The sequence below is a fragment of the Macaca nemestrina genome, chromosome 4 (genome assembly GCF_043159975.1).
Source record: "Macaca nemestrina isolate mMacNem1 chromosome 4, mMacNem.hap1, whole genome shotgun sequence".
Classification (NCBI taxonomy): domain Eukaryota; kingdom Metazoa; phylum Chordata; class Mammalia; order Primates; family Cercopithecidae; genus Macaca; species Macaca nemestrina.
In genome coordinates, this window is record NC_092128.1 from 125,850,032 (window position 1) to 125,861,642 (window position 11,611).

Genomic DNA, 11,611 nt, shown 5'->3' on the forward strand with positions numbered 1-11,611 from the left:
GTGATTCTTATGCCTCAGCCGCCCAAGTAGCTGGGATTACAGGTGCCCCCAACCTCACCCAGCTAATTTTTTGTATTTTTAGTAGAGACAGGGTTTCACCATGTTGGCCAGGCTGATCTTGAACTCAGGTGATCCGCCCACCTCGGCCTCCCAAAGTGCTGGGATTACAGGTGTGAACCACCGCACCTGGCCCTGATTTGTATTTCTTGGTTTTGGTGTCTTACCTCTCTGAGGATGTTAATTTATCCAACTAGTTAATGTATCCAACTGAGTAAGTGTTTACTCAGCACCAGACACTATGGGGGCACTTGGAATCCATCAGTGAAGAAAACAGGCGAAGGCCCTCACCTGAATGGGTCTGCAGTCTAGCAGTGGGAGACAGACAGTACACAGAAGTGTGCACATTTTCTTATATGTTATAAGGTAATAAACGATACGGAAGAAAGATAAAGTAAGCAGGATCAGAGAGACTGATGGTGGGAGGTACACAGAAGGCTCTTTCAAACAGAACGGTAACTGTGACCCTGAAGTCAACACTCAGAGAAAGTGAAGAGGCTGGCAGGTGAATAAGTGTGGACAGGGAGCCTCACACAGAGCAGGCCAGGCAGAGGCCCCAGGGAAGTACTTCTCACTCGCTGCAGAATCGCAGGCCTTGGAGAAGGCACAGAGGCCTTGAAGGCCATTCTTAGGAGTTGGGCTCTGACCATGGGTGAAACAGAAAGCTCTGGAGGGCTGTGAGCAAAGGAAGGCATTATCTGGCCCATGTTGTAAAGGGATCACTGTAGGAACACGGGCAGGAGCAGGGACCCAGGCAGGGGGTCCAGGAGGGAAATGGCCGTGGCTCCGCAGGTGCGGGTGGTGAGCGGAGTCGGAATCTAGAAGGATCTTGAGCTGGAGCCAGCAGGACTTCCTGGCAGTCAGGGGCAGAGTAAGAGAGTTGTCAGCTGTGGCTTGGGCACAGTGGCCAGACATCTGGCAGGGCGCCAGAGGCTGAGGCGCTGGAGGCTGGGCTGGGAGGGACGGGCTGAGATGGAACCCGGCTGTAGGCACATTGAGTTGGAGGTGGTTTATTAGAGGCCGGCGAGTCTGGAGTTTGGAGGGAAGTCTTTGATGAAGGTGTCACTTTGGAGTTGTTTGCTTATCGATATTATTTAAAGGCAGGAGACCTGATGAGGTTACCAGGGAAGTGAGGGGGACGAGAGAGGGAAGGGAACCAGGATGCAGCCCTGGGCCACAGCTGCAGAGAAGAGGAGAAGGAGCAGTCACTGAGGTGGGGAGGCAAGAGTCTGTTTCCCTGGAAGCCGTGCGTAGGAGAAGGGAGGGGTCACCTGTGTCCGAGGCTTCTGATGCATGAGACGAAGGCCAAGCACTGGCCATCGGAGTCAGTGTGGAGGTCTGTGGTGAACTCCTCAGCAGCACAGGCAGCACTTGACAGGAGTTTCATTGCAAAAGGTAGGACAAAGAGAGTCACAGCTGGTGAGTGAAATAGGGTCAAGAAAAACTTTAAGTTCAGAAAAACAACAGGATGTTCGTAATTTGATGGGAACGATATAATGGTCAGTTGGAAAGAAGAGGTGATGTAACACAGGACACAGTGGGAGTGCTGGAGTGACTCTCCAAGAAGGCAAGGCCTGGCGGCCGGTGCCCCAGGACTAGGGATCCGACAGCAGCGCCCACACCACTGTGGGTGAACAGTCACCGGTGGGCGCAGGGGCGGGGTGGGAGTGGTGGGCGCAGGGGCGGGGTGGGAGTGGTGGGCGCTGCCTCCGAGCTTCAGTTCTCAGTGAAGTAGGCGCCAGTGCAGCGGCATCTGCTGCCTGAGGATAGAGGAGGCGGAGGTGCTGGTATTGAAGGCAGAAGAGAAAGTGTGAAAGCGCCCAGGAGGAGAATGAATGAGCTGTTCTCCAGCTGCAGCCTGCCAGAGAGCACCGAGTGGATCTGCCAAACACAGACTGCTGGGCAGGAATCTGATTCAGTAGGTCTGGGTGGGGCTCGAGAACGTGTATTTCTAACAAGTTCCAGGATGACACTAATGCCGCTGGGTGGGGACCCCACACTTTGAGATGACACTGGTCTGGAGGCGGGTTGCATGGTAGCCTCAGGGGCTCCTGTGGTCACCACTGGGGAGAGCGGGTGGCACGTTTGTGCGTTCCTTGCCAGGCATTCAGCCTGCCATTTAGTGTATCCCACCTGCTTTTTCCTGCATGGGGGCTCATCAGCTGTCCTCGAGCATACACATAGTGACATGCTGCAGAACAGTCGTGAGTGGGGACAAACGCTGAGTGGAAATGCTGGCCGGGGTGGCTCATGTCTGTGAGGCATGATCTGGCTGGACCTTTTAGAGGGGCCCTGGCATCAGTTTTTGGGGTTGGCAGCTCCTGCTGAGCAGGCTGCCAGCCACCTGCCCTTCACAGTGGCACTCTGACCTTCACTCTAGGCAAGAGACCGTCCATTTTACTTTTTCAAGCAAAGGGCATCTGGGGGCTGGCTGACGTCTAGCCTGCCTTTAAGCCAGCCTCCTCACTGCCAGCCAGAGGCCTGAGACCTGGGGCCACGCGTCCAGTGACTGATAGCGGCTGGGCTCAGGGCTCACCTGCTCCTCTGTCCTCCCACAACCTCTCTGCTCAGCTGTTGGTCACCACTTGCTTCCTCTGCTTTTCGGCTTCCCCAGTTGGGCGGGTGTCTCCTGCCCTCTCACCCTGAGCTGTCTGTGGGGTACGCCGGCAGGCCTGCCTGGTCTCATGGACCCTGGGAGGGAGCCCAAGCATGTGCCCAGCGCAGGCTGTCCTTGGGCCCACACACAGACCCGCTGCCCCCGAAGCCTGCTGGGTTTGGGGACCAGAGACAGGCCAGATGTATTTAAGCCCATGAGGGTTTGCATCTCAGTACTTTTCCTGGGACTCTTACTGGGCAGTACTGAGTACATGCCGCTAGCACAGTCATCACACGGATGTCCTGTGCCAAAACCATGTTCAGGGACCAGAGAGGGGCACGGAACACACCCAGATGACTCTGCATTTCTGAAATTTTCTCACATGGAATTATTTTGCTAATAGCTTCATTTTGTGATTCTATCCTATATGGAAAGCCTACATTCAATCTTGTCAGATGGCAAAGTTCACAGACCATTTTCTGTTTCTAAGACCGCCGGCCTGTAGGCTGCTTGCCCGCTCTGCAGATGGCTGTGTCTCCGCAGCCCTCCTGGAAGAACAGCCCTCAAGGGCTGCCCGCATCAGAAGGAGGTGGCCAGGGAGGAGGGAAGGGGGAGGAAGTGGGAATTGCCATGGCCTGTGATACAACTACAAACCCAAAAAGCCTTGCCCCTCTCCCTGACTTACCTCCCCCAACTTGAAAAGTGTGAGGCCTCACAGACATCATCTGCTGATGCCTGAAACTCCTGTATTCCACATCCAGAGACAAGCGCACAGTTCAGGTGCCTGGGCTGGTGAGGGTGTGGTTCACTCGCAAGAGTGGTCTCTGGCGTTAGACTCTCTGTGTTCCAATCTGGGCTTTGCCACCTTCAATACTGCCTTACAGGGTTATTGGGAGGATTAAATAATTTGAGTAACGCACCTAGCACGGTAGAAATGTTCAATACCTGCCACTTTTAAATTAAGGATTAAGTAATGGACATCAGACAGTTTTCTAGGGAAAAAAAGTTAATCATGGAACTAGTTGCTTCTGCAGCTGTGCCCCATCAGGGAGCAGTAACGCAGCCCCACCCTCACCCCCCAGGTCATTGTTTCTTTCTGCCAGACCTGCCCCACTTCCTTGGTTCTTCTGGGAATAGCAGCCCCTCCCTTCAGGAACTGCACTTCCCATTCAGATGAAGCAGCTTCAGCACACACACACCTCACACATGGCTGGCTCTTCTGGGGAGATGTGGAACTTAATCTAAAATTACCACATTTTGAGTCATCAGTAATGTTCCCAGTGGCCTACTCAAGGGATATGGCAACAGGGATTCTTCATTCTCTTTATTCTAAGCTCTGATACATTTAATGGGTTTAATCGCTTGAGTGCATTTCATTTCTAATGTATAATAATAATATTGACCATTATTGAGCTGTGCAAAGCCCTTGATAAGCATCATTGCATTCAATTAGCCTGTTTGGCCCTGTTATAAGCCTGTACATAGGCTTCTCAGGCACAGTTTGTGACATGCGAGGCAGCTGAGGGTGGGTAGAATTGCCCAGGGTCACACAGCCAGTGAGTTGTGGGGCAGAGGTTCCATCAGACCTTAATTTATGAGAGTAGCATCCAGACCTTTCAAAGTCAAGCATAAAAACTGGAAACTAATCTACATTCTCAGAAGGGTGGAGGAAGACGGGCTATGAGATTGGACTGGAGAGTGACATCACAGCATCAAGAGCTCCGTGGACAGAGACAGCAAAGTAACGCCAGAAGACATGCTGAAGTCAAAGCATTAAATTGTGTACACAAGCTATACATTCGTGTCTTACAGCCTGTTCACACAAGCGGCTCGTCAGTGCCTCAACCTGACAAGGATCTGAAGGAATAAGAGAATGCAACTGGTACTGCTTTGTACCCAATCAGTTAATGAGTCTAGGCAGTGATCGTTGGTGGTGCTCTGGAGACAGGCAGACATGCGTACCTTCTAATGGAAATACACACTACTTCTGAAGTAGACCTAAAAAATAAAACACCCCTAAATCTGATCAAGCTTCTCTATCTACCAATTTATAAGAAATACAGTGGCAGAAGGCAGAGGGCAGAGGAACTCACTGGAAAATACCATGAGGACGGATGTAAGAGGCTAGACCCAGACAGTGTGTGAAGCCGCAAGACAAACGACCTGGTTTCTTTAAAACATAAAAAGCAAATGGATGTAAAAAGGGACAAAGACAGAGAATTTAGGTTCAAAAAGATAGAAATTTCATGCTGTGAACCTTATTTAGATCAGATACAAGCAATTTTTTAAAAACATAAATGTAAATTCTGGTTGGATCTGTAAAGATATGAAGGAATTATTGTCACTTTTTTTTTTTTTAGGTGGAGTTTTGCTCTTATCACCCAAGCTGGAGTGCAGTGACACAATCTTGGCTCACTGCAACCTCCGCCTCCCAGGTTCAAGCGATTCTCCTGCCTCAGCCCCCCGAGTAGCTGGGATTATAGGCACACATCACCACACTCAGCTAAGTTTTGTATTTTTCACAGAGACAGGGTTTCACCATGTTGGCCAGGCTGGTCTCAAACTCCTGACCTCAGGTGATCGCCCACCTCGACCTCCCAAAGTGCTGGGATTACATGTGTGAGTCACTGTGCCTGGCCTATTGTCATTTTTAATTCAGATTGATATGTGCCTGCTGAAATATTTATAGATGAAATGTTCGGGATTTGCTTCAACATAATGCAGGGAAGGGCCAGAAGGAGTGTAGATCCACAAACAAGACTGGCCCTTTATCTATTGCTGTGTGATAAATCACCCCACAGCCGTAACTTCTTTATTTTATAATTTATCTACTGTAGTCTAGAGCTTTGATGATGGTTTGGAGGCTTGTCCCATGTCATCAGCTTAAGTTAGAGATCATCAGACAAGAGTCATGTTGGATTATGGGCCCACCTTATTCCAGTATGACCTCACCTTGACTAGTTACATCTGCAATGACCTATTTGCAAATAAGGTCACATTCTAAGAGTCCAGGAAGGACATGAATTTTGAGGAGACACTGCCCAACCCAATACATTCTTCATGTGTGTCTGTTCACATGGCTGCTTGAGTCCCTGTGACATGGCAAGGATCCAAGAGAGTCCAAGCCAGAAATTGCAACTTGCTTTATCAGAAGTCACACACCATCACCTCCACTGCATTGTATTCCATGTAGAATTGACTGCACAAGGGCACAAATATCAGGAGGCAGAGAGGATTGAGGGCCACTCTGGAAACTGGATACAGGACTCACATCCCTCCACCTGAAAAATACACTCTGCCCTCCCCAACCCCCATGTGTCCATCCCATTGTGGCGTCAGCTCTGCTCAGTTGCTGGGGCACAATGCCTGCCAGCTTTGTAGAAGCTCTTTTTTGTTAATCTAAACAGTTGTCTGAGGCATGACCCCAGAATTTTCTCTTAACAAAACTCTTAACAAGAGATTTTACAAGCTATACCCTTGATTTTCTCTTTATACCATATTTTTCTGACAGGACCCTGGGTTTTGGTTTTGCCTGGAAGCCATTTCTTAAATTTGGCATTATTTGCCATCTGGAAGGTCTGAGAATTTTGAAGCCAGCCTGACTCCTTTATGTTTAATCGCCCTGTCTTTGGCTTCTTTCTCTGACATTTCTCCTTTCTCTTTATATAAAAAGAGGAGGAGCCAGACAATATCTTTGACCTTCTGCCTGGAAATTTCCTGATAAGTCACTGGGTTTATTAGGTACATTTTCTATTTTCTCTCTTGGAAGATGTATCTTGCATAACAGAACAGAAGTGGGGGAAAACCATTTTGTCATATCTGCTTTAGCACATGTGCTCTTTCTTTTGCTCTCTTTCTCACTTTCTCTCTCTACACACACACACACACACACACACCTGCTGCATCATGTGAAAATAAGCTGTAGACACTGGGACCCCTTACTCCTACACATTTCATATGCCTCTTCTCAAAATAATAACCTGCCACATAGTCATAATACCAGTATTGCACCTGAGAAAACTAACAATGATTTTTATAATATTATGTTGCATCCAAGCCATACTCAGTGTTCCCCCAATTGACTTTGAGGTCTGTATTGTTTTTCAATCAGGATCCAGTCTAAATACATATTTTATGTTTCTTCCATCTTGGTCAACCTAGGACAATCCCCTCAAGCTGTGTTTTTGTTTTGTTTCTAATGGCGCTTTCTTGGGACTCCAGGACTGTTGTATAGGGCTTCTCCCTTATGGGTTTGTCTGCTTCTTTCCCTCTGGTGTCATTTAACTTGTTCTGTGATCTCCTACTTCACATAAATGGGAAGTTAGGTTTACCCTTCAGAGCTGTGCTGTCCAATATGGTAGCCACTAGCCACATATGGGTATTTATTAATGAATTTAAATTTGATGAGGATTAACTTAAATTTAAAAATTAAGTTCATCAGTCTCACTAGCTTCATTTTGAGTGCCCAGTGTTCACATGTAGCTAGTGGCTATGTATTGGGCAGTGCCCTTGTAGAACATTTCCATACTCATAGAAAGTTCTATTGGCTAACACTGCTGTGGAGGTATCCAGGTGAAACATTTTTGATATGAGTACTACTTAAGTGATATTGGCACTTCATATTACATCGCATGAGAAGTGCTGGCTGGGAAGTCCTGTGTGCCCTGAGGGACTACTGTAAACTATGCGCATGTAACTTAGAGATACCACACTCTTCCCTGCTGTAGACATTCTTCTCTGGTCCTGTCAGCCTGGATGCTACATCCTGTGATGGAAAAAAATTTCTAGGGAAAATAAAAATAATTTTAGAACTGCAAGGGAACTTTGGTATTATTTTATAAACAGCAGAGGAAACCATGTCCATAGACGTTCAAGACTTGGCCAAGGTCACTGATAGCTAATTGGCAGCCAAGGATGATCTTCAACAAACACCTTCTTATCCCTGGCCAGATTCATACATCAGAGTTGAAGGAACTTGTGGCAACTGACATCAGTTGGTACTACTAACAATCATAAAATTATGAGTATTTAACAATGCTAGGCACTGTATCTAGCCATTACAAACATGACTTCACAAGATTCTCACAGCCATCTCATAAGGAGGTAACAGAACGTCTGATGAACAGGAATTTATTCTTTCAGATAATAAACCTAGAATTGGCTCACTGCTTCAGAAGTTCAACAACAAAAGCTGACGTCTCTGTGATTATGTTGGCCTTTCCCTCTTGGTCACAGGATAGTTAGTGCAGCTCCAGATATCACATCAGTGATCAAAGCAGGGTGAACAGGTTTGTGGCAATGCCAGCAACTCTAGTCCCATTTAGGAGAAAAGTGAAATCTTTCCCAGGGCCCCCAGTGTAGAGTTCTGTGTGCAATTCGTCAGCCAAAACTGTGTCACGTGATGCCCATGCTGCAAGGGAGACTGGACAAATGAAAATGATAGATGGCTTTTCCAGGTACTGTAGAAGAATCAGGCAAGGCATCAGATTAGGAACAGCAGTTCGGTAAACCAAGCAACAGTGGAATTGTTTTATCCTGATTTGGATTGGGGAACTGCTCACCGTGGCAGAATACCTCCCTGTGTTTACCCAGCTAGTGAGGGGCACAGCTGGTTTGACTCCCAAGTTCATGGTAAGATTTGCTCACTGAAGAACTGTAAGGAGGACTCTGGTGTTGTTTGGGTTTGGGGCTGGTTCAAACACTTAAAGAATAGGTGAGGTCTGTATGTCCTCAAAGGACAGGGGAGAGACTGACCCCAGAGTGATGCTGCCACCTAAATAATGAACTGAAGGCAATTCAAGAGGAGGGCTGTCTGAATGGTGTGTTGGGAATGAACACCTAAGAGAACTACTATTTTCTCCATTCAATATATGTTTAATGCCATGTTTCTTATACATATGCATTTAATGCAGTATGTATGCTATAAATATATGTGTGCATATACATATGTATCTCTAGTGCAATATTTCATATAAATTTTGTAAATACAGATTTGATGCTGTGTTTCATATTTTCTCCCTAACCCTCTCTTCTCTGTGAGAGCTTAATCCCGCCAGCCCTGGTTTTGCCAACCATGGACCGTTTCAAGAAGGTGGTTCGTGTAAGTGGTGAAGAACTCATGTAGTAAAAGAACAGAAAATGGGGCTGCTTTTTCTCCCTTCAAATTGGCAATTATATATGAACTAAATCATTATAATTACAACTCATGGTAATTATGGCAAATCATTGTCATTCATTCAAAAACCATTATTCATTATCATTCACTCAAAATCATTATAATCATTATATATATACATATAATTCCCAATAACACACAGTGTTGGCAAAGGCTCCAGGATTCATAATAGTTCTTCTGGAGGTAATATGTGTCAAAAGCCCTAAAATATGTACATATACTTGGACCCAGCAACTTAAATCCAATATTTTATTCTGAGGAAATAAATGTAGACGCACATAAAACATAGTGACGAGTACGCTCAGCAAAGTATTATTTATAATAGAGAAAAATTAGCAACAAAGCAAGCAAGAAAACAAATTGGAGAAATGTATCGATATCACAAAATTCAAAATGAAACAAAACACCTGTGGTAAAATTATAAAAGCAAAGAAATTATAAACACAAAAACTGTGTTTTCTGCAATGAGAAAGATTCATAGGGACCTCATTTCTATTTCTGAAGTGGGATGGGCGTACAGTGTGTTCATGTTACTGTATTTGGTCTGCATCATTCACAATTATGCCAACAAACTGTGGGGCACCACAATAAAGGTTGATTTTTCGGTCGAGCCCCGGTCCTGGAAGTTGGCAGGAGATCTCAGCTCCACGCAGCCAGCCAGGGACCCACCCAGGCTCCGTCATCTTGCACAGCCTGGAATCTAGAAAGGGAAGGGAGAGCCCTTGGGGCCTGGCAGCACCGCAGGGCCAGGCCTGGAGGGACTCAGGTCTCCCGCATCCTGTTCCAGCGCCCAGCGCGGCCCCAGCTCGCGGCCAGGGCGCTGGGAATGGTGGGCCCAGAGGAGGCGGCGGGTGAGCCCCCGGCGAGGAGCAGCATTGCCTCCGCCGTCACGCGCAGGACACCCCCATCCTTTTCAATGGTATATTTTATTTAAAAGTAAAAAACAAAATGGAAAGAGGGGGTTAAATAAACTGCAGCAGTTTAATCGGACTGGTATACAATGTAATCCTTAGCAGTGAAGAGGGGACCGTTGAAATACCATGTTGGAGAAAAACAGACTCCCGTGTGGGGTCCCGGGCTGTTCACCAGGAGGGCAGGCCGTGTGCATTTCCTCTTTCTGCACCTGTCTCTGCTATGAGTACGAATTATTTTCATAGTTAGATAAAAAATAAAGGCATGGGTTTGGTATTGTGTCCGGAATTGGTGGGTTCTTGGTCTCACTGACTTCAAGAATGAAGTCACGGACCCTCACAGTGAGTGTTACAGTTCTTAAAGATGGGGTGTTCAGTTTGTTCCTTCAGATGTTCATATGTGTCTGGAACTTCTTCCCTCTGGTGGGTTCGTGGTCTCACTGTCAGGAGTGAAGCTGCAGACCTTCGTGGTCAGTGTTACAGCTCTTAAAGGCAGCGCCTCTGGAGTTGTTCTTTCTTCCCCGTGGTCTGGCGGGCTTCAGGAGTGAAGCTACAGACCTTACAGGAAGTGTTACAGCCCATAAAGGCAGCCTGAACCCCTAGAGTGAGCAGCAGCAACACTTACTGCAAAGAGTTAAAAAACAAAGCTTCCACAGTGCGGAAGAGGATCAGAGCCGATTGCCACTTCTGGTTCCAGTAGCCTGCTTTTATTCCCTTTTCTGGCCCGACCCACATCCTGCTGATTGGTCCATTTTACTGAGAGCTGATTGGTCCATTTTACAGAGAGCTGATTGGTCCGATTTGACAGAGTGCTGATTGGTACGTTTACAATCCTTGAGCTAGACACAGAGTCACAGAGTGCTAGTTAGCTAGACAGAGAGTTAGCTAGATACAGAGTACCAGTTGGTGCGTTTACAAACCTTGAGCTAGACAGAGTACTGATTGGTGTATTTACAAACCTTGAGCTAGACACAAAGTGCTGACTGGTGTCTTTACAATCCTTGAGCTAGACACAGAGTCACAGAGTGCTAGTCCTCCAAGTCTCCACTAGGTTAGCTAGATACAGAATACCAATTGGTGTATTCACAAACCCTGAGCTAGACACAGAGTGCTGATTGGTGTATATAGGATCCTCCGGCTAGATATAAAAGTCCTCCAAGTCCCCATCCAGTTCAGGAGCCCAGCTGGTTTTACCCAGTGGATCCTGCACCAGGGCTGCAGGTGGAGCTGCCGGCCAGTCCCGAGCCTGTGCTCTTCAGCCCTTGGGCTGTCCATGGGACCAGGAGCCACGGAGCAGGGGGCGGCACCTGTCGGGGAGGCTCAGGCCTCGCGGGAGCCCACCGCAGGGGGAGGAGTTCAGACGCCGCGGGCTGCAGGTCCCGAGCCCTGCCCCACTGGAGGACCCAGCACAACTGCCGCGGCTGCTGGCCCGGGTGTTAAGCCCCTCACTGCCCTGGGCCGGCGGTGCCGGCCGGCCGCTCGGTGTGCCAGCCCGCGGATTTGCGCCCGCCGGAGCTCACACTGGCCTGCGAGCTCAGCGCGCAGCCCCGATTCCCGCCGGCGCCTCTCCCTCCACACCTCTCGGCAAGCAGAGGGAGGGGGCCCCAGCCTCGGCCAGCCCAGAGAGGGGCTCCCACGGTGCCGGGGCAGGCTGAAGGGCCCCTCAAGCGCCGCCAGAGTGGATGCTGAGCCTGAGGAGGCACCGAGAGTGAGGGCTGCTAGCACTTTGTCACCTATCGGTATTAAATAAAGACCTTGAAGTGCTTGGCAGATGTCCGCTCCCGGAGCCGCCTTGGGTCCCCTGCTGCTGTCGGTGCCCCTGCCTCAGGCGGTCCCGATGCCGAGGCACAAGGGACGGCCGGGGAGGGCCCG